Source organism: Giraffa tippelskirchi, chromosome 11 (assembly GCF_054371585.1).
Source record: "Giraffa tippelskirchi isolate mGirTip1 chromosome 11, T2T-mGirTip1v1.2.pri, whole genome shotgun sequence".
Classification (NCBI taxonomy): Eukaryota; Metazoa; Chordata; class Mammalia; order Artiodactyla; family Giraffidae; genus Giraffa; species Giraffa tippelskirchi.
This window is the reverse complement of record NC_137285.1, coordinates 150670235-150693644: the sequence shown is the minus strand read 5'-3', so window position 1 is coordinate 150693644 and position 23410 is coordinate 150670235. Positions and strand designations below refer to the sequence as shown.

Sequence of the window (23410 nt, the reverse complement as noted above, 5' to 3'; positions counted from 1 at the left end):
AGTGATAGAACTCTAAACAAACAAGCTACTCTCATTATTTATATACATAAACACAATCTGAAGCTTCAAAGACAAAGAAGACACAATCTCCTTTATTTTTAATTGAAGGGACTCTTTCATCTTCTCTCCTAATTGGAGGAGGGGGAAGGGTTGATCTCCCTGTCTCTCAAAGGGATTACCACGTTGCAGAAGACGGGGCTCAGGCGGCAGTTTGCTAGAATTCCTGAAATCAGAGTGTGTTGGTCCTTCCTGGTGGAGGGGGTGTCTGAGCACAGGAGGGTCGGGGCTGCCCACAGGTGACCTCCTGGGGCCGCCAGACACGGGCGCCCAGCCCCGCCCCCGGCAGCTGCGGGCACCGCAAAGGAGGACAGCGTCCGTCCGTCCCCAGGGAGACAGATGAGAATGCAGCGCTCCACCGGGCAGGAGGGGCAGGAGCAAAGGGGCGAAACCAGAGCTCAAGATGAGCCCGGGGACGGGGCGAGATCTGGGACGTGCAGTGAGCATCACCCTATTCCACAGCTAGAGAACTTACCTCTTTGGTTAAAAGATAGTCATGTATGTGTGTGTGTGCTAAGTTGCTTCAGTCAAGTCCAACTCTTTGCAACCCCGTGGACTGTAGCCTGCCAGGCTCCTCTCTCCATGGGATTCTGCAGGCAAGAATACTGGAGTGGGTTGCCATTCCCTTCTCCAGGGGATCCTCCTGACCCAGGGATAGAACCTGTGTCTCTTATGTCTTCTTCACTGGCAGGTGGGTTCTTTACCAATGCTCCACCTGGGGAGCCCAGTCATATATACATATATATATACACACACACACACATACATATGTCTTGATAATTTAGGATTACTGACAGATAATTCTGGATGATGGAAATATGTAGAATTGGTAGTTTTTTTAAAAATCTGATTTAATATATTTTCTATAAAGTCTATATACCCCTTTTGTAATGAGAAAAAATACTCTAACCAAATGCAAGCCCCTCCTGCCTCAGATCAGGCCTGGTCTGGGGAAAATGGAAAGGACTGAGCCTGAAGATCAGGCTGGGGTCGATCATCCTGGGAAAGGCGACGGCTGGGGGCTGGGGTGTGGCCCCCGAGCAGCGGCAGTAAGAGCTGCTGTCTCCCGCTCCCCTCTGTCTGTCTGTCTCCCACAGGGTTTGAGTGGCTGCTGCTTCTTGCCCAGGTTTTAGCTATGATGGCACCTGGAGGAAGCAGGTGGCTGCTGGGTGGCCGGTGGCTGCAGAGAGGTTGCAGGCGCAGTGGTGCTGGGAGGAGCCACCAGCAAAATCAGGCAACAGGCACTGATTTCTCTGTGCAGTCAGTCGAGACACAGCAGGCCCGAGGTTGAAGGTGAGGGTGTGTCCGTGTCAGAGAAGCAGAGCCCCTTATGGCAGTCTCTCCCCGCCAGGGCCCGGTAGGAGAAAGGCACTGAACAGCAAGAGCCCAGGGCCTCCGACCCAGCCCGCCAGGAAGAGCCAGCAGCGAGGGGGCGCTTCACTGAGTGCATGGGGCTTCTCAGCTCCAGACGCACCGGGCCAGAAAGCACTGCATGTCGAGAAACAACCGCATCCAGTAATCCGAGAGATCCCAGGATCTGCAGGCAAGTTCAATCCTTGCTTGCAAAACAGCGAGTTTGCTGGATACTGAGTGCAGGGCTCTAGAGCCTCACGCCGGTGAGCTCGTTCCTGGTAAACTGTGAGCAAATGCAGAGTCCCCTTTGATTGCTTGTTTTGGCAGAAGGCATCTCTCCAATATTCAAAATGGGGATAATCCACATGAAAACCATGACTCAGTTTTATTAAATTTTATTAACAAGATAATTACATTTTTAAAATGTTAGATATGGTTTATTATATGTCATTAATGTTTAGGAAATTTATTAAGTGTCATCAGCCATTAGAACACATGCACACACACACCTGCAGGTCCTGCCTGTTTTCCGGCACAGGGGAGACTGGTGCTCTGGGAGGACCCGAGACCCCCTCCCTCCACTAAAAGGTCCCATGTTTTTCTTCTCTCAGTAGCTGGCACCTCCTGCCTCCTGCTTGCTGAGGTCAGACACACCCTTGAGTTTGTTTTCTTCGTCCCTGAGGCCACATTCAGTCCATGAATCTCAGTTTCTCCTCCAAGGAGGATCTCAGTCTCTGCTTTTCCCCAGCCCAAGCAGCCACCTGAGTCCTGAGTGCGCCCCTATCCACCTCCATCTCCCTGCTCTGTGCTCCCTGCCAAGAATCATCCTCACACAGTGCCCAGAGAGGTGCATGAAAATGGAGATCAGGAAACCAAAGACAACACAAACAGATGGAGAGACACACCATGTTCTTGGATTGGAAGAATCAGTATAGTGGAAATGACTATATTACCCAAGTTAGTCTTAGCTGCTCAGTCATGTCCTACTCTCTGTGACCCCATGGACTGCAGCCTGCCAGGCTCCTCCATCCATGGGATTTTCCAGGCAAGAATACTAGAGGGGGTTACTGTTTCTTTCTCCAAAGCAATCTATAAATTCAATGCAATCCCTTTCAATCTACCAATGGTATTTTTCACAGAACTAGAACAAAGAATTTCGCAATTTGTATGAAAACATGAAAGACTCTGAGCCAAAGCAATCTTGAGAAAGAAGAACGGAGCTGGAGGAATCAACCTTTCTGACTTTAGACTATACTACAAAGCTATAGCTATCAAGACAGTATGGCACTGGCACAAAAACAGAAATATAGACCAATGAAACAAGATAGAAAGCTCAGAGATAAACCACGTACCTATGGGCACCTTATCTTTGACAAATGTGTGTGATCAGTCACTCACTCGTGTCTGACTCTCTGTGACCCCATGGACTGTAGCCCACCAGGCTCTTCTGTCCATGGGATTTTCCAGGCAAAAATACTGGAGTGGGTTGCTATTTCCTACTCCTGGGGATCTTCCTGATCCACAGATCAAACCGGAGTCTTTTATGTCTCCTGCATTGACAGGTGGATTTTTTATCACTAGTGCCAATTGGGAAACCCATCTTTGACAAAAACGGCAAAACTATTTCATGGAGAAAAGACAGTCTCTTCAATAAGTGGTGCTGGGAAAACTGGTAAACTACATGTAAAAGAATAACATTAGAACACTTCCTAACACCATAGACAAAAATAAACCCCAAATGAATTAAAGACCTAAATGTAAGACCAAAAACTATAAAACTCTTGGAGGAAAACAGGCACAACACTCGATGACACATGCACAGCACGACCGTCCATGCCCCACCCCCTAGAGCGATGGAAGTAAAAAAAACAAATGGGACCTAACTAAACTTAAAACTTTTGCACAACAAAGGACGTGATAAGAAAGGTGAAAAGACAACCCTCAGAATGGGAGAAAATAATAGCAAATGAAACAACTGACAAAGGATTAAACTCCAAAACACACGAGCAGCTCATGCAGCTCAACACCAGAAACACAAACAACAGTCAAAAGCGGGCAGAAGACACAGACAGACATTTCTCCAAAGAAGACACACAGATGGCTAACAAATACATGAAAAGATGCTCAACGTAACTCATTATTAGAGAAACACAAATCAAAACCACAATGAGGTACCATCTCACACAAGTCAGAATGGCCATCATCAAAAAAACTACAAACAATAAATGCTGGAGAGGGTGTGGAGAAAAGGGAACCCTCTTGCAGTCTTGGTGGGAATTTAAATTGATACAGTCACTATGAAGAACAGTATGGAGATTTCTTAAAAAGCGAGGAACGGAACTACGATATGACTCAACAGTCCCACTACTGGGCATATACTCTGAGAAAACCATAATTGAAAAATACACATGTACCCCAATGTGCACTGTTTACATTAGCTAGGACATGGAAGCCACCTAGATGTCCATCTGCAAAGATGGATGGATAAAGAAGCTGTGGTCCATATACACAAAGGAATTTTACTCAGCCATAAAAAGGAATGCATTTGAGTCAGTTCTAACGAGGTAGATGAACCTAAAACCTATTATACCGAGTGAAGTCAGTCAGAAAAAGAAAAACAAATATCGTATATTCACGCATGTGTGTGGAATCTAGAAGGATGGTTCTGATGAGTCCACCTTCAGGGCAGCAACGGATGCCGACATGGAGAGCAGACCCGTGGACACGGCCGGGGGTGTGGGGGGAAGGAGAGGGTGGGACAAATGGTGAGAGCAGCATGGAAGCATGTACACACCGTGTGCAAAGTGGAGAGCAGAGGGGACTGTGCCGTGTGATGCAGGGAGCTCCAGCCTGGCGCCCTGCGATGACCTAGAGGGTGCGGTGGAGAAGGAGGTGGAGGGAGGCTTAGGAGGGAGGGGACGTGTGTTACCTACGGCCGATTCCTGATGCTGATGTATGGCAGAAACCAACACAACACTGTAAAGCAATTATCCGCCAATTAAACAGAAATGCATTTTTAAAGTGTAGCTGGGTGCATGCTCAGGCCCCAGCACCTCCCCGGAGCATCATCCTCCCGACAAAAGGCTCTCGGGACCTGGCCCCGCCTCCAGGCCCTGCCCTGCAGACTCCAGCTGGGACTCTGGCGACTCCTCCGATGCCCCTTCTGCCTCGCTGCTGCTCTGCCCATCCTCACCCTTTTTGGGCGCGTCCTGAGCCGTCTCTGGGAAGGGATGCTCCGCTGCCCAAGTCGCACAGCATGACCCACGTGCTTCACTCCACGTCCACACTACTGTTCCCTGTTTACTTGCTTATTGACACCTCTACCTATGGGAATATGAGGGTGTCAAGTACACGGTGAAAAGCCACCGTTATGGGCTGGACCACGTTCCCCTAAACAGTGTGGGAGGCCTCCCCTCCCCCCCTGCAGCATGGGGCCGTGCTTGGAGACGGGCCTCTGAAGAGGCGATCAAGTTGGAATGACGCTGTCTGGGTGGGCCTAACCCGAGCTGACAGGCATCCTTCTAAGAGAGGAGGTTTGGGCCCCAGAGACACACTGGGGGCTGCACGATGACCCGCGGAGGGGCAGCAGGCCGTCCTCACCCACCCAGAGGCCTCGGGAGGAGGCAGCCCCGCCCACCAGCTCTGGGCTGAGAGCAGAGGAACCTCTGTGAGGTTTGGCCCCGAAGCCTGAACTGACAGACGCGGGCCCTCTCCCCAGGAGGCTGTGATGGACGCCCAGCCCTGCCTGATGGAGGGCCGTCAGGAGCCCCTCCCGGGGTCCTGCAGAGGGCTCCGCTGAGCCTGCTCTGAGGCTGGGCCTCCCACCGACAGGACCGTGAGCCCGAGGGCGGGTGAGCCTGGCACCGCGGACTTTCTGCCCCAGGAGGGAGGAAGTCAGCGCTGAGTGGGTACGGCTGAAGGAGGAAACAGAACAGGCTCCATCTTGAAAGCAGGACTCCATCTTGGGCCGGACTGTGGACTTTGAGCTATATGCCCAGTACCTATGGAAACGATATACCAACTGGAAAACCAGGCACCGGGAAGGAAGAGCCCCAGGGCTCTCCTTTACTAAAAGAATACCCTAATTATCTGTGTAAGGGAAGAGAATTATACATTCTATTATGCTTATTGGGGTATGACCACAGGCCTATTGATAACTGTCCACTGTTAACTACCTAGGCTTAAGGCATATGAATCACAGGTTAACTTTGATTGTATCTTTCTTTTTCCTTTGTTCAGACTAGTTTCAGGGAATTTGGGGAGGCGGGTTTGTGCACATACACTTAGGGTATATACGGTTTTCACAAAAACTGGTTGGGGTCCTCGGCTAAGAGGAGACTCTGCCTTGGTCCCGCTGGTGTAATAAACTGTCCTCCACCATCGGCATTGTCCTTCTGAGTGAGTTTGTTCCCGGAACGTGCGGCTATAACACAGCAGGGGAGTGAGGAGGTGGCGTGGTTAATTATTCTCTGGTCTTCGTGACTGTGACTGAAAGTCACTTTTAACCTGGGCTTTTCAGTTTAAGCCACTAAACTCCCTTTTTGCTTATCGTTCAGGGATGTGGAGTCCTGACTGGTGATCTATACCTTCATACCACTGAAGGACCATCTACCAGGCTTACTCATGCTGTTTCTGTTAATGTTTGGTGTTTATCTTTCCAGACTATCCTGTAAGTATGCAAATGTAGGTACATAATTAACGACAGGTGTAGAATCTAATATACGTGCAGGTATAGATATAGGGGCTTCCCTGGTGGCACAGATGGTAAAGAAACTGCCTTTAATGCAGGAGACCCAGGTTCAATCCCTGGGTCGGGAAGATCCCCTGGAGAAGGAAATGGCAGCCCACTCCAGTATTCTTGCCTGGAGAATGGACAGAGGAGCCTAGTGGGCTACAGTCCATGGGGTCGCAAAGAGTTGGGCACAACGGAGCGACTAACACACACACATAGATACAGAAACAAATGTCACTTTCTTTAAACAGCCAAATGCCAGGGGCCCACCTGCCCCCTGCGCACCCACATCAGGAGGCTGCAGAGCTGAGGTCAAGACGGCTGAGGTCAAGATGGCAGAGGCCAAGCGCCCAGGTTCGCCGCCCAGCCCGTCTGGAAGATTTCGTTTCTGAGCTTCCACCTGCTTCCTTTAATGGGAACCACAGCCGCACCTACTGCCCACGATTGTGAATGTCAAATGAGATTATGCGCAAAAAAATAAACTTCTAGTGAGCATCGCCTGTGTTTCCTAATTACAATGAAAGGCTTTTGTTCACAGAGCAGTGTCAGAAGTGAGAAAGATATCCGTGCCAGGGGCATCACGGGTGGGCTTCGAGCAGCAAGAAACGGAGACGGAGCCCTCCTGAGGGTAGAGGGCTCTCCTGGGCGGGGACCAGACTAGACCCCACAAGACCGGGCAGGGAGACGCCCTGGGGCCAAGAGAGTGGGGAGAACTTCCGGATGTCTGGGAGGGGAAGCTGGTTCCCTGGGGCCAGAGGAAAACAGAGAAGAAGGAGGGAGGAGAGACTGGGCTCTCCTCACACCGCGCACCTGCTCCACTCTGGGGGGGATCCTCGGCACAGGAGATGTTGTTGTGTCCTCAGGGGAACCCCTGATGCCAGCTCTGAACTGAGCCAGACCCTCTGGACCCCAGCCTGAGCGCAGGCTGCTCTCAAAGAGCCTTTTTTTTTCCTTAGAAAGAGCCACAGTGAGGATATTGATCAGAACTGGCCGCGGAGGACATTTTTGTGTTGGACGGATGACCTGGAGGGGGATTGCCCCCTTCCCTGGGGGCAGCGTCGGCTGAAAGGCGGCAAGTCACCACTGGTGGGCCTGGCGGTCCCTGCCGGGACACACAGACGGCCTCCTGGGAATATGGGGGTCCAACAGGAGCAAAGGCCTTGGGGAGCCACTCCCTCCCCAACAAACAGGGCTCTCCCTAAACAGGCAGGCTGGGAAGTGGTTGTGACAGGGGGCACCAGGTCCTTACTTTGAAAAAGATCTCTGGCAAATATTCAGCTTTTTTTTTTTTTTTTAATTTTGGGGGCACATGGGACCTTAGTCCCGAAACCAGGGATGGAACCCACTGCCCCTGCACTGGAACCAGAATCTTAACCCCGGGCATGCCAGAAAAGTCCCATGGTCCCTTACCTTGAGAACAGATGTGCAATGCCAGGGGGCAGTAAAGCGCCAGTCGTGAGAACTGGCTGGACTCTGGGCATCTCACACTGTCCAGCGGGAAATGCTTCCTTTGGTTGACCTCCCAACCACACACTGGAGCTCATGTTCCACCCCCTCCCTTCTCCTCTGAAAGGATTTTGAGCTGGGAAAATCCTGCTCTTTCCTGATTAGAGGTTTGCTTCCAAACAGTGAAAAGAAAGCCATAAAGGTAAAATTCGTTTGGCAAATTAATTGGCGTTGCCTAGAAAAATTAACAAGGAATATTGGAGATAGTACTTTCTCAACCTTGCAAAAAGGTTAAGACAAAGTCAGTGCCAGTGGAAACTGTCTTGTCATTGAGATGCCAAGATGTATACATTTGCATTTTATTAATGGAGATTGCTTCCTGAAATGACTATGGAACTTGAATATCAAGTGCAGGAACCATGCAGTCAAAACAGCAGCTGTGCGAGGAAGGCGGCTGGGGCAGAGGGGCCTGGGAGCTGCCTTTAATGGGGTAACTGTTCCCTTCTACCCAGTAATAATGAATTTCCTTATTCTGGGTCTGGGCCAGCTAAGCTGGTCTGTTCTGCATTAGGCTTGAAGTCAGGGACAAAAAGACCTGCTTAAGCGGAACAAAGGCCTCGCCCGCTCCCAGGCGGATTCTACCCTGTCTGTGTGTTGGTGTGTGCTCACTCCATCCCTTTCTGCAGACACTTGTCACTGCTTGGTCCTAAAGCCCCTGCCCTTGTCCCGCCGTCCCGCGGGGGGCTCCCTATCCACGTGCCCCCTTGGCAGCCTCAGTGCCCCCCCCCCCCACGGCACTGGTCTCTGGCTCTGCTGGGCGGGGCCATCCAGGCTGCAGCGGCAGGTCGGCCCGACGACTCAGCTGAAGTGAGGCCCGCGGCCCCTTCTCTCCACGGCTTCTGGGGATTCCAGCCTCGCCACCCTCAGCATGACCTCCTATATCTGATCGTGTGACTTTCCAGTTTCCTATATTCATGGTATCGGCACTTGATTTAATCTAGGACAGGTAATTTCCTCCGTAATCTGCCTTAAGTCAGTGGTCTATCTTTACAGTTGCTTGGTTAAAACAAAGACTCCACTTTTGGTTCAAGGCCCCAGAAAATCTGCACCAAACTTTCTTCACCACGACACTGGTGCAGTTGAGTGTTACTGAAGAATAAGTCACACAAAAGGACAGACTGGTTCCACTACAAATTCACGACCACCCACCTCAACGCGAGTTGGCAATCTTGCTTGTTTCTGGAGTAAACACCCTCCTCTGTTTTGCTCCGATATTATGTCTGCATCCTCTACTTTTCTCAAACTTCCTTCGTGTTCTGAAGGAGTTCTCACCACGAGAACTGAAGTCACAAAGCAGGGATCCCTTCTATGCCCCACAGGAGGGCAGACATTCACTCTGCTGCATTGTCTGGGCTCAGGGTCTTCAGTGCTGTTATTACCATTCATCTGTGCGAGTGTCAAATCTAGCCCTTCTCTCCTGACTGCAACAGCAGACCTCACCGACAACCCTGGGCCCATTTATAATCCACGGGTCCAGCCCCCTCTGAGCCCAAGGTCTCAGCGGCTCCAGGAGCTGAGAGGGCCTTACCTGGCCCTTCCCGACCTGCCCAGCCGCCTTCTGACTCTGCTGCAGATGGAGCGGATGGTCGGCGTCCAGGGGACATGCAAGGAGGAGGGGTCGGGACGGCGGCTGGTACGCTAAACCCTCAGACTCTGGGGTCAAGCCCTCCGCCCTCGCATCAGCCCCTAGGGTCCAGGCGGCCCGAGGGACCGCTGCGCCATCTCACATGGAGGTCACGAGCGTCTCCGACAGCTGCTCCGGCACCCACGAGCACTGATGCTGCTGCTGACTGTCAGGTGCCCCCTCAGCCAGGGCACCAAGGCCCAGGCCACAGCCTGCCCGGCCGGAACAGACTGCTTCCTGGATACCCATCCCTGCCACGCCACATCCCAGGGGCCCACGGGCTAAATATGTGGTGGGCTGACAACACGTGGGGAGGGGGGGCGAGCCACCATTTCACGTCTCCTCACGTGTGGAACGAGCTATTTTTGTAAAGCATGCTCAGTCATCTCCATGGAAACCACGTCCTCAGCTGGGTCTCACCTCACCGACGCGGCAGTGGAGTTTGGTTTTAATATCCTTTCAAAAACATGACTGAGGGTGTGCACAGATATGTGTGTGTATTGATTTTCACACATGCACACACATACACGCGTGCACACACTCACACACGGAGTCATCCTAGTCCTTTTTCCTCAGGGCTTTTACAAAGCAGATTGCCTGTCGCTCTGGAAACCAGTCACGTTGCATCGCGTCCACCAGCACAGCTTCTGCGGCGTTGAGGGCGGGCTTGCATCCAAGCAGGTTAACAAGAGACGGGTGGGTGCTGGAGCGAGACAGAGGCAGAGAAGGGACAGCGGGCAGCAGGTGGTCACCGTCAACAAGGAAACTGAAGCAAAAAGGACACGTTTCGGGAACCCAGCCAGTTTCAACCTCCAAGGACACTGTGTCTCCTGAACCATATTCCCTCAGCTCAAAAGCTTCCTCCCGTCACCCCTCAGCTCCAGACACTGTCCTCTGCTCACACACATGTGCACACGCACACACACAAGTGCACACGCACACACACATCCACGTAGCACACTGTCCCCTTGCTGACCACATGACACAAGCTGTCACACACGTGTGACGCATGCTCACACACGTGCACATGTACACAAGCACAAACATCCACTTAGCACGTTGTCCCCTTGCTCACCACATGACACATGCTCACACACATGTGCACACACACACATCTACTTACACACACTCCACTCAGATCTCACACATTCACTGATCCTGTGCTACAAGCCCCTGAGAAGTGCTTGGACTGTACAAAACTGGGAAGGGAAGGGACATGCCCATGGAGCACTGTAAAATGAACAGGAAAGATAAGTATACAAACTCCGGGTCTACAGGTCCAAGTAACTTCACAGAAAGGCCCCGTACAAGATGGTAATCTTTCAGTGTTTTAGTTTCCTCGTTGAAAGCTGGCGGTGGTAAAGACACACACAGTGGTTGCAGGGAATGAACAGAAACGGCTGTGCAGCTGTGAGGCGCAGGTGAGCACACGTTCTGCAGGGGTCTTCAGAATAAGCTAATGGCGGCAGCCGAGCCAGGTCCTAGACCCCAGCGGCCACCTGTAACAGGCCTCAGAGCCTGTTACAGGCACAGGGAGACAGGGCACAGTGCTGCCTGCCTGGAGGAGGCGTCAACACGGTTACCAGGAACGAGAGAGGGTGCTCACAGTAGCACAGGGAGAGGGCGGGGAAGGCAGATGGGAGCCGCTAACGGAGGAGCTTGTGCACCCAGATCCAGAGAGAGGTGGGTGCTTCTACAAGAGAACACAGGCAGGGCATGGCCCACGGGGGGCACAAACCCACGGGCTGCGGGCTGAGGTCAGTGGGCAGGAGCGTCATCTGCTAAAGTTTTACTCTCATTTGAAAGCGACCTTGCTCTCTACTGGCGGGGTCTGCTCGCCTTCAGTTGGCTACAGAGTCACCATCCTACTGTTTCACAACCACGGACACACACACTTACAGCACCATCTACCCCTAGAAAGCACATGAGGCTCTAAAGTCTGATTTAGTATGAAATTTTGAGAAACATTAGTCTGGTGCCAGGATGGAAGGTGCCGCAGAAGCTAGAAGACGACAGGTGTGTTGGGAGGGTGAGTCTCACGCCAGCACCTCCGCCTGCCAGCCTCATCCCTGTGGGCAGAACCCAGACTGCGGTGTTGCAGCCTCAACCCTGGGAGGTCCAGGTGGAGGGCTCAGACCCCGGACGCACGGGCCATGTGCTTGTCTAATAATCAGCTTTGACCCCTCGTCCCAGGACTAGTCCTGAGGGCACATGGGGGGCACTCTGTAAGGAGGGGCTTGCCAGGTGTGGATCAAACCAAACGACACCCCTTTATCGTCCACTACTCCATGTGCTTGAGGAAATCCAAAGGTGTGTACCACGTGTGTGCAGCCTTCGAGAAGCTCATGATCTAGGTGAGCAAGCAGGAGGTGAGCATGCATGACAGAAACAGCATGGAGGGATTCAGCGGTGGCGGCAGCAGCATCTTCAAACAGCACGATCAGGTACCAAGGGCGCCTGGACCCCAGCATCTCTGCTAACTAACTGGCTCTGTAATCTCAGATAGGCTGCTTGATCTCCTTGAAAATGATTTGTTCACTTACAACCTGAGAATTAAAATGATTATCATTTCTTTCCTACCTGTAGTTGTGAGAATCTTGGGCCTCCCTGGTGGCTCAGATGGTAAGGCGTCTGCCTGCAATGCGGGAGATCTGGGTTCAATCCCTGGGTTGGGAAGATCCCCTGGAGGAAGAAATGGCAACCCACTCCAGTATTCTAGCCTGGAAAACCCCAAGGACGGAGAAGTCTAGTAGGCTACAGTCCATGGGGTCGCAAAGAGTCGGACATGACTGAGCGATAAATAGAATAAAACTGGAGAGTATAAGGGATCTTCACAGCATCCAACCATCTCTCCAACTTCCAGGTGACGGAGACCGAGATGTGAGTCTCTATGAGCTATTTTCCGAGGTTACCGTGTGCTCAGTTGTGTCCAACTCTTTATGACCCCGTGGACTGTAGCCCGCCAGGCTCGTCTGTCCATGGGATTCCCCAGGCGAGAATACTGGAGTGGGTTGCCATTTCCTTTCCCTTTTCCAGGGTTATCAAGCTGGTCACAATAATTGACATTATAAACTTATCTTTTACTACACACACTCCTCCTTGAAAGCCTGTGTTTAGGCCCTGCTCCAGGCTCTGTGGACAGCGCTTGGACAAGGAGGATCTCAGGTCTTATGCCCCCTACGAGGTCACATGGAGAAGACAGGCACTGAACGCAGAAGTACAAGTGCAGTGGAGGTTGCAGACAGGACCCCCACGATGCCAAGAGAGACCATGCCGAAGGTCAGGAAGGCTCCTGAGGTGGGACCAAGACAGCACATACGTGACTTCAGAGGAGCTGAGACTAGAACATGTCGTTTGAAGTGAAGGTCGATGCTCACTCTGTAAAAGCACCTTTCAGACTTTGGACTTAACCTCCACCCATAAACAACCACAAAACCACACACAATATATATGAAACAATGAATTTCATGAACTAGACGACAGGTGAGGGATGACTGATTCCTGAGATGTGGAAAGACGTGGCTTTCCATCTGGAGGCAATTTCAGGACCTCAGCACCAGTAGACAGGGCTGACAGAGCCTGGGAGCCATGCTGCTGGGGGGACAGAGACCAGCCCTGGGGCCTGGAGAGGACAGGGAGACCAGCCCTGGGGCCAGGGAGGCCAGCTGGGGCCAGGAGAGGGCAGGGGGACCTGCTGGAGCCAGGAGAGGGCAGGGGGACCTGCACTGGGGTCAGGAGAGGGCAGGGGGACCTGCACTGGGGCCAGGGAGACCAGGAGCTGCAGAGAGGGCATCAGCTGAAGAAGGCAATGGCACCCCACTCCAGTATTCTTGCCTGGAGAATCCCACGGACAGAGGAGCCTGGCGGGCTGCTGTCCATGAGGTCACAGAGTCAGACACGACGGAAGTGACTGAGCAGGAGCACTGGGTGGTAAAGGAAACAAACCGGTCCCAGAGGACACACAAGGGGTCCTTCCAGTTACACGGAGTGTTCAGGACGGGCACATCCACGGAGGCGGAACACAGCTGAGTGATCCCAGGGGCGAGGTGGGGCTGGGCGGTGAGTAGGAGGCATCTTTTTAGGGCATTAAATTGTTCTAGAATTACACCGTGGTGAGGGTTTCACAATTCTGTGAGTAGACTAGGAACCACTGGGTAGCTCACTTTAACAGGTAAGATTTGCGGGACGTCAATTACATCTCGACCAGCACATGATGAATACATACAACGTGTGGAAGCAGAAGCGTAACACAAAGGACAAAGGTGGTAAATAGGAGTATCTGTTATAAGATTCTTATATTTCACATGGATGTTCTAATATTAAATATTTGAAACTATGGGTGAATACTGTGATTTCTAAACACTCAAGTAGTTAAATCAAAGTACTATAGCTAATAACCTAACAGTGTTAATAAAGTAGAATTATGAAAAATACTCAAATAATTTTAATAGAGAAATAAATTTAAAAATAAAACAAAGCACATATTTCATGAGGAGAAGTAGAGAAAATGATAATTTAAATCTGAAAAATATGGATACATTAAATCTAGATGGTCTAAACATTTCAGTAAAAAAAACCCTTGTTAGAATTGATCACAAAACAACACCAAGACACAAGTATGTGTATCTACAAGAAAATCTCTTTAAATATTGATATAATTACACAGAAATGTTAGGAGTCAATGGGTAGAAAATTATATTCTGTGGGACTATTACTCTTAAGAAAACTGAAATGGCCATGATAATATTGGAAAATGTATAAATAAAGAAAGGTCAAAGAAAAATATTTATAAAGGGGTGAAAAATCAAGAAGACATACCACTTGTAAATATATATGCACCCACTAACAGAGATTCAAAATATATGCAGCAAAACCTGACAAACTGAAGGGAGACATTCTCAGTTACATTTGGGGATTGAAATACTCTTTTCCCAGTAACTGGTAGACTAAGGAGACACAAAATCAACAGGCATGTAGAAGGCTTAGACAACTCTATCAACTAATACGACCTAACTGACATTTACAGACACTCTACCTGACAAATTCGAATACTCATGATTTCCAAGTGTCCATAGAACCTTTAGCAAAAGAGACTGGAATTAGGTTATAAAATAATAAATTAACAGAATCAAAGTGTTACAGTATTAGTTCTCTGATAAGATGGGACTAGATTAAAAATCACTAAACAACAACAATTCAGAGAACACACAGATAACAGAACAAAAGTGTGGTGAGATCTCAGCAAACTGGCGGTAAGTGTGTCGCCCACCAGAGCTCACTGCCGGACATCCAGCAGGCGGGCGGGAAGGCAGCATCTCACCCCTCCTGGATCAGACCTCAGTCTCTGTTTCTCTACGGGAATGCCAGCCACAAGTGTGTGAAAAGTCACCACCATGTGATTCCATACACAACAGCGTCCTAAGCACCTTCAGGTGCTTGGGGTTCAGAGGAGAGGTGACCGTGGGGATGCACGGACCTCCTGGAGAAGACCCAGCAGGACTGCAGCGCCTTAGACGGGAGGAGTCTTCTCGGAGTCTCCACTGCAGGACCCTGCCCGTCCCGCTCTCAGGACAGCACAGGTGTGGACCCGAGTAGGACCCAGATGACAGGTAAACTCGGACCCCTATTCTACCCAGAAAGACCTAAGTGACTAAGACTCAGACGCGTCAGGACTAACATTCGAGTGTCATTTCCATAGATCTAAAGACTGTTTCAATTTGATTTTTATATTTAAAACTGCAGTAGATAATATTAAAGAATATAAAATACACAAGAATAATACCATAACTACCATGAACTCATCACCCAACTTAAGAAGTAAAACCCTGTCAGCGTAGTTAAGTCCTGACCACCAACCCATGTGACTCATCTCCCAAAGGAGTGACTATCACCCTGTCATGGTACAAGACTGTTCACCACATGTGTATTCTTTGCATTCTTAAAGTGAACATGAATGCCACTACATTGTTACTGAAAGAGTGTGTGTGATCTGGCTGCTCACCCTCAAAAGCCAGGTTGGTGGAATGGAAAGTTTGCTGTATTTCAGATGCTGGAAACTGGGGGAGAGGGAGGGCAGACATATGTCCAAAGACTGACTGTCCCACTGGCAATCAGGGGGTGAGAGCTTTTATACAGAGAGTTGGGGGACTACAGGCAGAAACAGCACAGTCACCTCTGACACTCTTCAAATCAGTCATTGGTAGTTTCAAAAGTCTAACCTAATTAAGACAGTGGTGGTGGTTTAGGCACTAAGTCAATGTCCAACTCTTGCAACCCTATGGACTGTAGCCTACCAGGCTCCTCTGTCCATGGGATTCTCTGGGCAAGATCACTGGAGTGGGTTGCCATTTCTTTCTCCAGGGGACCTTCCTGACCCAGGGATTGAACCCGGATCTCCTGCATTGTAGGCAGATTCTTTACCAATCGAGCCACTAGGGAAGCCCGATCTAATGAGACCCCACTGAACAGTTATCAGAATGGCCCACATTCAGGACACCGACATCATCAAATGCTGGCGAAATGTGGAGAAACAGGAACTCGCATTCTCTTCTGGTGGGAATGCAGAATGCTGCAGAAGTTTGTTGGTTTCTTACAAAGCCAAACATACACTAACCATATGAGCCAGTAATCACAATCCTTGGTATTTACTCAAGAGTTTAAAAACTTATGCACACATAAAACCTGAACACAAATGCAGCTTGATGTTATTGCAGCTTTATTCATAATTGCCCCAAACTCGGAAGAAACCACCATGTCCTTTAAAAGGTGAATGGGCCATCCAGACAATGCAATAGTACCCAGCACTAAAAAGAAATGTGCTGTCAAGAAAGGAGCCAATCTGAAAAGACAACCTACTGTATGATTCCTACTCTGTGACATTCTGGAAAAGGTGAAGCTATGGAGACAGCAAGACCAGTGGCTGCCAGGGTGTGGGTGGAGGGGAGCACAGAGGATCTTCAGGGCAGTGAAAACACTCTGTCACCACAGTGATGAATGCATGTCATGTCCATTTGTACAAGCCCACAGAACAGACACCAGAGAGACCCCCGGCTCGCCGTGGACTTGGGGTGACTAAGGCGTGCCCGCGAAGGGGCACTGGATGGACCGCCTGGTACCTGCATGTGTGGGGGAAGGGGGTATAAATGAATCTCTGTACTTTCCTCTCACTTTTGCTGTTAATCTAAAAACTAGAATAAAAAAATCAACTAAGTGTTTCTAAAACATTCTAACGTCAGCCCGGGGCCCACGGGGAGCTCCGAAGCCACACCCCAGCAGCCGCCCCCGGGGACGCGGCCGGCGGGGGGCGCCCCGGAGCCGTCAGCCCGCGGCCTGCGCGGCCCCGGAGCCCCGCCGGGGCGCGGTGCGGTCCCGTCACCTGCTCTCGGGCGCCTCCAGCAGCCCAGGGGCCACAGCACAGGCCCGGCGCCCGCCTTCGGGGACGTTAAGGCGCCGCCTCCCCGCTTCCAGAGCAGCCGGGCGTCTCCGGGCCTCGGGCGGCTCCGGCCCGCCCCGTCCACACCGGCCGGCGCACGCGCACGGCGCCCGGCTCCGCTACGGAGGACGCGCGCGGTTTGGAAAACGGACAGGTATTAACTGAGCGCGATGTGCCACGACCTTGTTGGTCGCTTAAGGTGAGTTACTTTGTGAAGTCACACGTTCTTCTGGGGAATCGATTATTTCTGAGGCAGGAAGGAACCCCAGAAGACGAGCACGCACAGTGTCGTTCCTCACACGAAGTTCTGGAAAAAACTAACATACGTAAATCTAGCTCAAGCAAAACCAATCCAGCATGGAAAAAAACATCAAAGGAGCGTTTGTCTAATTATGGTGGGTGGAAGCATCTGCGGAGTCATGTAGGAGGCATCCAGAGGGAGAATCTGTGAGCAGTGGTGGTGATACTGTAATTTTGATAGAGATTAGGATCATGTGAGAGTCTGTTTGTCAAAATCCATCAGATGTTCATCTAAGTTTTTTAATACTTAAATACATTTAAAGTTTTTAATACTTCATTGAGTATATAGAACTATTATATCAAAAAAAAACCCCAATAAATAATAGTAATGTGTTAGTCATTCAGTTGTGTCCAACTCTTTGCAACCCCCTGGACTGCAGCATGCCATGCCTCCCTGTCCTTCACTATTTCCTGGAGTAACCATCTGATCCTCTGTCGTTCCCTTCTCCTCCCACCTTCAATCTTTCCCTGCATCAGGCTCTTTTCCAATGAGTCAGCTCTTCGCGTCAGGTGGCCAAAGTATTGGAGCTTCAGCTTCAGCATCAACCCTTCCAATGAATATTCAGGATTGATTTCCTTTACGATTGACTGTTTTGATCTCCTTGCTGTCCAAGGGACTCTCGACAGTCTTCTCCAACACCACAGTTCAAAAGCATCAATTCTTTGGCACTCAGCCTTCTTTATGGACCAACTCTCACATCCATACATGACTACTAGAAAAACCATAGCTTTGACTAGACAGACCTTTGTAGACAAAATGATGTCTCTGCTTTTTAATATGCTGTCTAGGTTGGTCATAACTTTTCTTCCAAGAAGCATCTTTTAATCTCATGGCTGCAGTCACCATCTGCAGTTGTTTTGGAGCCAAAAAAATAAAGTCTCTCACTGCTTAACATGGCCCACAACATCTACTGCTCGCCTAACAAACACCAATTTGTTTTCTATTACTATACATAGTTTTGAATTTTGTATAACTAATTAAAGATATTTTAATAGCCTATTCTTAGAGCACTTTAGGTTTGTAGAAAGTATTTGGGCAGGAACCCGTTTCTATACACCACCTCTCTCCCTTTACACGTTTTGCATCGGTGTGGTTTATTTCTTACAGGGGATGAGCCAGCACTGACAGTGTCGCTGACGTGAGGGTTCCACTCCACTTCCTGCTCATCCCACCCCCTCGCCCTGAGCCCCTGCAAATAACTGACTGATCCTTTTACTGTCTCCGTAACTTGGCTTTTCCCCAAATGTCACATAGTCGAAACCTTGCAGTGGCCATCAGACGGGCTTCTTTTGCTTTGTCTTTGTCTCTGTTCCTGATCATATCCTATCACACACGTGTGCCAGTTGTATCCATTCACATACTGAAGGACACCTAAGTAAAGCTTCTGTAAGCATTGGCAGGCAGGATTCTGCGTGGACATAAACTTTCACCTTATTTGGGTAAATACTTGGAGCCTGACCACTGGATCAGATGCGAAGACCGTCTTCCGCACCATCCGCGTCCCCAGCAGCAGCACGAAGGCTCTGCTGCCCCCAGCCTCGCCAGCACTGCCCCCAGCCTCGCCAGCACTGCCCCCAGCCTCGCCAGCACTGCCCCCAGCCTCGCCAGCACTGCCCTCAGCCTCGCCAGCACTGCCCCCAGCCTCGCCAGCACTGCCCCCAGCCTCGCCAGCACTGCTGGCATCAGTGTTCGGGTGCTGGGCCTTCTAACGAGGGAGCAGTGACTTCACACTGCTGCTTCCATTTGAAACCCCTGATGACACATGACAAACACCACTTTTTCATACATGGACTCACCGTCTGTATAGCTTGTTTGGTGAGGTGTCTGTTCCCACCATTTGCTTCTTTTTAAATTGGGTTGTTTGCTCATTGTTGAGTTCTTTGTGTGTTTTGGAAACAAGCCTTTAATCAGATGTGTGTACTGAAGTGATTTTCTTGCAGTCTGTGCTTTGTCTTGTCATTCCCTTAACAGTGTCTTTTGCAGACACAGCGATTGTTCTGTATTTTAATAAAGTCAGTCTTTTCTTTCATGGGCTGTGCTTTTGCTGCTGTAACTGAAGCGCTGTCACCAAACTCAAGGTCACCCACATCTCCTCCCAGGTGCCTCTACAAGCTGTTGTCCATATTTTGCATTTAGATTTATGTTCCACCTGAGTTATTTTTTTTAATAAAAGGTTTAAGGTCTGGATTCTTTTTCTGTAATGTGAACGTCCAGTGGTTCGAGCACCGTTTGTTGAAAAGACCACTCCTCTTCCGCTGACTTGCCTCCGCTCTCTCATCAGAGCCCAGTGGGATGCAGCTGCCTACGTCCCTTCCTGGGTGACTATTGGTCAGCTGACTTCTGCTTTCGCTGACTCTAAGCTGTGGCTCTGCAGCGACTCTCCCAGTCGGGCAGGGTCAGACTCGGCTCTCTTTCAGTTGTGCTGGCTGCCCTGGGTCTGTGCCTCTCCACATGCACTGTGGGGTTGGTTGGCAGCAGCCGCAGAACGACCTGCTGGGATCCTGACTGACGTTGTGAGTATACTGAATCCCTGGCAACTGGGAAGGTGGCCTGATTCAGAAACGGGGCCTTTGCCAGTGTAACCGAGTCAAGGTGATGTGGACAGGGTGGGCTGTGATCCCACTGAAGACTGACCTTACTAGAGCAGAAATCTGGGCGCACGACAGGCGTGTGAGAGGGAGACCAGGCACAGATACCCGGGGTGGGGGGAGGCCCTGAGGACGGGAGGAGAGGGGAGTTAGTCGTGTCACCCCAGGCTAAGGATGCCGTGGCTCCCAGGAGACGCAAGGACCCGAACTCCGCAGACTGGGCTTGGAAGGAGGGTGGCCCGCCAACACTGCAGACTTTCAGCCTCCAGGACTGTGAGAGGATACACTTCTGTTGTTTTAAGACATCCGGTTTGTGCTGCTTAGTTAGAGCAGACCTAGGAAGCTAACATCCCTGGAGAAGGGAACGGCTATCCACTCCAGTATTCTTGCCTGGAGAATCCCATGGACCCTGGCAGGTTATAGTTCATGGAGTCGCAAAGAGTCGGACATGACTAAGCACGACCACAGGAAGCTAACGTAATCGGGATGGCAGTGAAGGATGCTGTACATCAGGTTAGGAAGGATGACACCTGAACGACTTCAAACCTTCCTACCAATGAATATTGGCTCTCTCTCTTTCAGATAACCCTTGATTTCTTCCATGAGTATTTTGTCATTCTCCTTATAGGAATCTTACATTTTATACACACACACACACACATATACACTTTATTTATACTTAAGCATTTAATTTTTGGGTTAATGTAAACAGTGTTGCTTTTTAATTTCCAGTTCCTTGCTGCTAGTAAAGGAAAGCAACTGACTTGTGTATGTTAACGGTGTATTCTGCAACCTTGCTACAACTGTCTGTCAGTTCCAGGAGTCTTTTATCAAGTCTGTGACATTTTTTTTATGTAGACAGTCATGCCATCTGTGAACAAAGACAGTTTTATTTTTTCCTTCCAGTCCTCATACGTTTTCTTCCATTATTTCTTTCTCCATTAATCTTACATTGGGTAGGCTTCCAGTATGTTGACTACGAGCTGGGGGGGCAGGACATCTATGCCTTGTTCCTAATGAACAATTTTTAATTTTAATCAATCATTTTATATGCTTTGTTTTCCTCTCCCCACTCACCATATCAATTACACTTTTTTTTTAATGGTTAATTGTGGATTTGGTGTTGTATCTAAGAAATCTTCACCTAAATGAAGCTTATAATGTTCCTCTTCCATTATCTCCTAGAACTTTTAGCTTTAGATTTTGCATTTAGGGCCAAGATTATTTGAGTAAATTCTTATAAGAGATCTTGGTTGAACTTCTTTACATGGATGTCCACATAGATATTAATATCCAATTGTCCAGTACTAGTTTTTGAAAGACTCTTCTAGCTCCAGTGGTTTTCCTTTGTACTTTTGTCAAAATTTATTTGTCCGTATGCATGTGGGTCTATTCTGTCTGTTCTGCTCCACTTATATTGACATGTATTGGTTACGATACAAAACAGCCTTGCTGCAGCTTTATGGCAAGTCTTCAAAGGCAAGTCATGTTCACGTGTGAATCCTCAACTCTGTTCTACTTCAAAGTTGCAGTGACTGTTGCTGGTTCCTTTCATCTTCATAAAACTTCCAGAATCAATACTGAAGTTTCACCAGAGGCCTGCAGGGATTTTTGATTGGGACTGCATCCACTCTAGATCAGTTTTGGGAAAATTAACATCCTAACAATTCAAGATCTATATACAGTAAATACCCCACTTGTTTGTGTGTGTGCTAAGTCGCTTCAGTCTTGTCCAACTCTTTGCGACCCATGGACTGTAGCCCAGCAGGCTCCTCTGTCCATAGGATTCTCCAGGCAAGAGTACTGGAGTGGGTTGCCATGCCCTCCTCCAGGGGATCTTCCTGACCCGGGGATCGAACCCACGTCTCTTGTGGCTCGTGCACTGGCAGGTGGGCTCTTTACCACTGAGCCACCGGGGAAGCCCTTCATCTGCTTAGTTTTCTTGAATTCCTCTCAGAAGTGCTCTGTAGCTTTTAGTGTGCTGATCTTAAAGATCTTTTGACAGATTTGTCCGTTTCGTATTTTTGATTTTGTTTTATATGGTATCTTAAAATTTTAATTTTTTACTCCTTATTTCTAGTATTCAAAGATATAACTGCCTTTAGTATACTGACACTGTATTCTATAACTTTTCTAAACTTATTTATTCTAATAGATTTGGGGGATACAGATTTTATTGGAGTGTCTACATTGACTATTACGTTGTCTGAAAATAAAAATAATTTGGCTTATTCTTTTCTAATCTGGACGATCCTGAATAAGAGTGGTGACATTAGGTATCCTTGCCTTATTCCTGCTCTTAAGAGGGAAATTATTCAGTCTTTCTCCTTTAAATATGTTGTTAACTGTAGGTTTGTTGTAAATGCTTTTATCTGTCTGCGAAGTTCCCTTCTATTAATTTGCTGATAATTTTTATTAGGAACAGAAGTCGAATTTTGTCACATGCTTCTCCTGAAACAGCTAAATGATAACGTGATTATTCGTTTTTACTTTGTTAATACGGTTAACATGAATTACAGGAACTGATTTCCCAGGGTTAAGCCAAACTTGCATTTCCAGGTAAACCCTACTTATCACTTTGCTTGGATAATTACTTACAAGTACGTATTCTATTATGTTTGTGACTGCTTTGGGATTGATAGCACAGTTTTAATACATCACTATTCACCCTCAAGTGGCATTATTCCATTTCACTTGTAGTGTAAGAACCTTACAATAGGCAACAGCCAGCCTGGTTTGGCTAAGTGCACAGAGCCTTAGAAGACAGAAAGATATATTGCTGCTAGGAGGTGGCTGTAAAATATAGAAAGAAAACATAAAAATACAGCGACTTTTCAGTGAAAGCATCGTGTTTGCTCCACGCTCCAGCTCGTTTCTGGCTTTAGCTTTCTGTGTAGCGTCTTGAAAAGACACTTGGTTTTCAGGATGAAAGGAAGAGTAGAACAGTACTTGTTTCTCAGATGTAAGGCCAGTCGCTTCTAATTTTGCTCTGCTGGCTGGCTGGACCCCCTACATCCGTGTTAAACCACTCCAAAGACAGAAATTAACACTGTATTCTGAGATGACTGGGGCGTCATCACTTCAGGCCGTTGGAAACTGAACTTGTGTTGGCCACACAGCACCCTGGGTGTCCTGGAGCTGTGACGATCACTGTGCGATGGTGTCTGGGCAGTGAGGGGGTTGTAACAGCTGATGGCTTCGTTGCAGAGGACGGAATGCAGGGACAGTGGGGGATGGACTTGGTGTCTCCTGGGGCTCGGGTGTCCCCAGAAAGAGCTCAGGGTCCCTGAAGGGCTAGGTCTGAGTCCCTTCCACACTCTGTAATCCAAGCTCTAATCCACCTCTTCCCAGGGGCATGCCAGTGACCAGCTCGGTGACCAGGGATGCTCTCGGTCACTATTGGAGTGTCCATCTGAGGACACGTTCAGCACCAAGCTGTCCTGGGTGATGTCGGAGGGTTACACCAACCACTGGTCTCGCAGCAGGCACACTTCTGAAGATGGAAAATTACGCTTGCTCATCCGAAGTAAACTTCTGTGGACAAGTGACATGAAAGTGTTTTTGTTCATTTGAACTGCATTCTAGGTTCCCGTATCCATGGGCTCAGAAACCTCATGGGTCTAACATACCAGTGCTGACCAGTGCCTGTGCCTAACTCAGGGCAGACCTGCGATAAATGCCGATGTACGGGTGTACAGTCAGTCTGTGCGGGTGTGAGCTGGCTGTTTACTTTTCATCCAGTTGTCAACCTGACTCTTAGCTGGTACAGACCGTTCACATATAACGTGATTATTGATACACTGGAGTAAATCCACCA

General features: G+C 49.2%; 1 long non-coding RNA gene across 1 annotated transcript; it reads left to right on the top strand.

The window, feature by feature from the left end:
* Positions 1–16571: 16571 nt before the first annotated feature.
* On the top strand, positions 16572–23410 carry LOC145527344 (uncharacterized). Its single transcript, XR_014069696.1, has 2 exons — positions 16572–16903; positions 22945–23410. It is a non-coding gene; the product is annotated as an uncharacterized LOC145527344 (long non-coding RNA).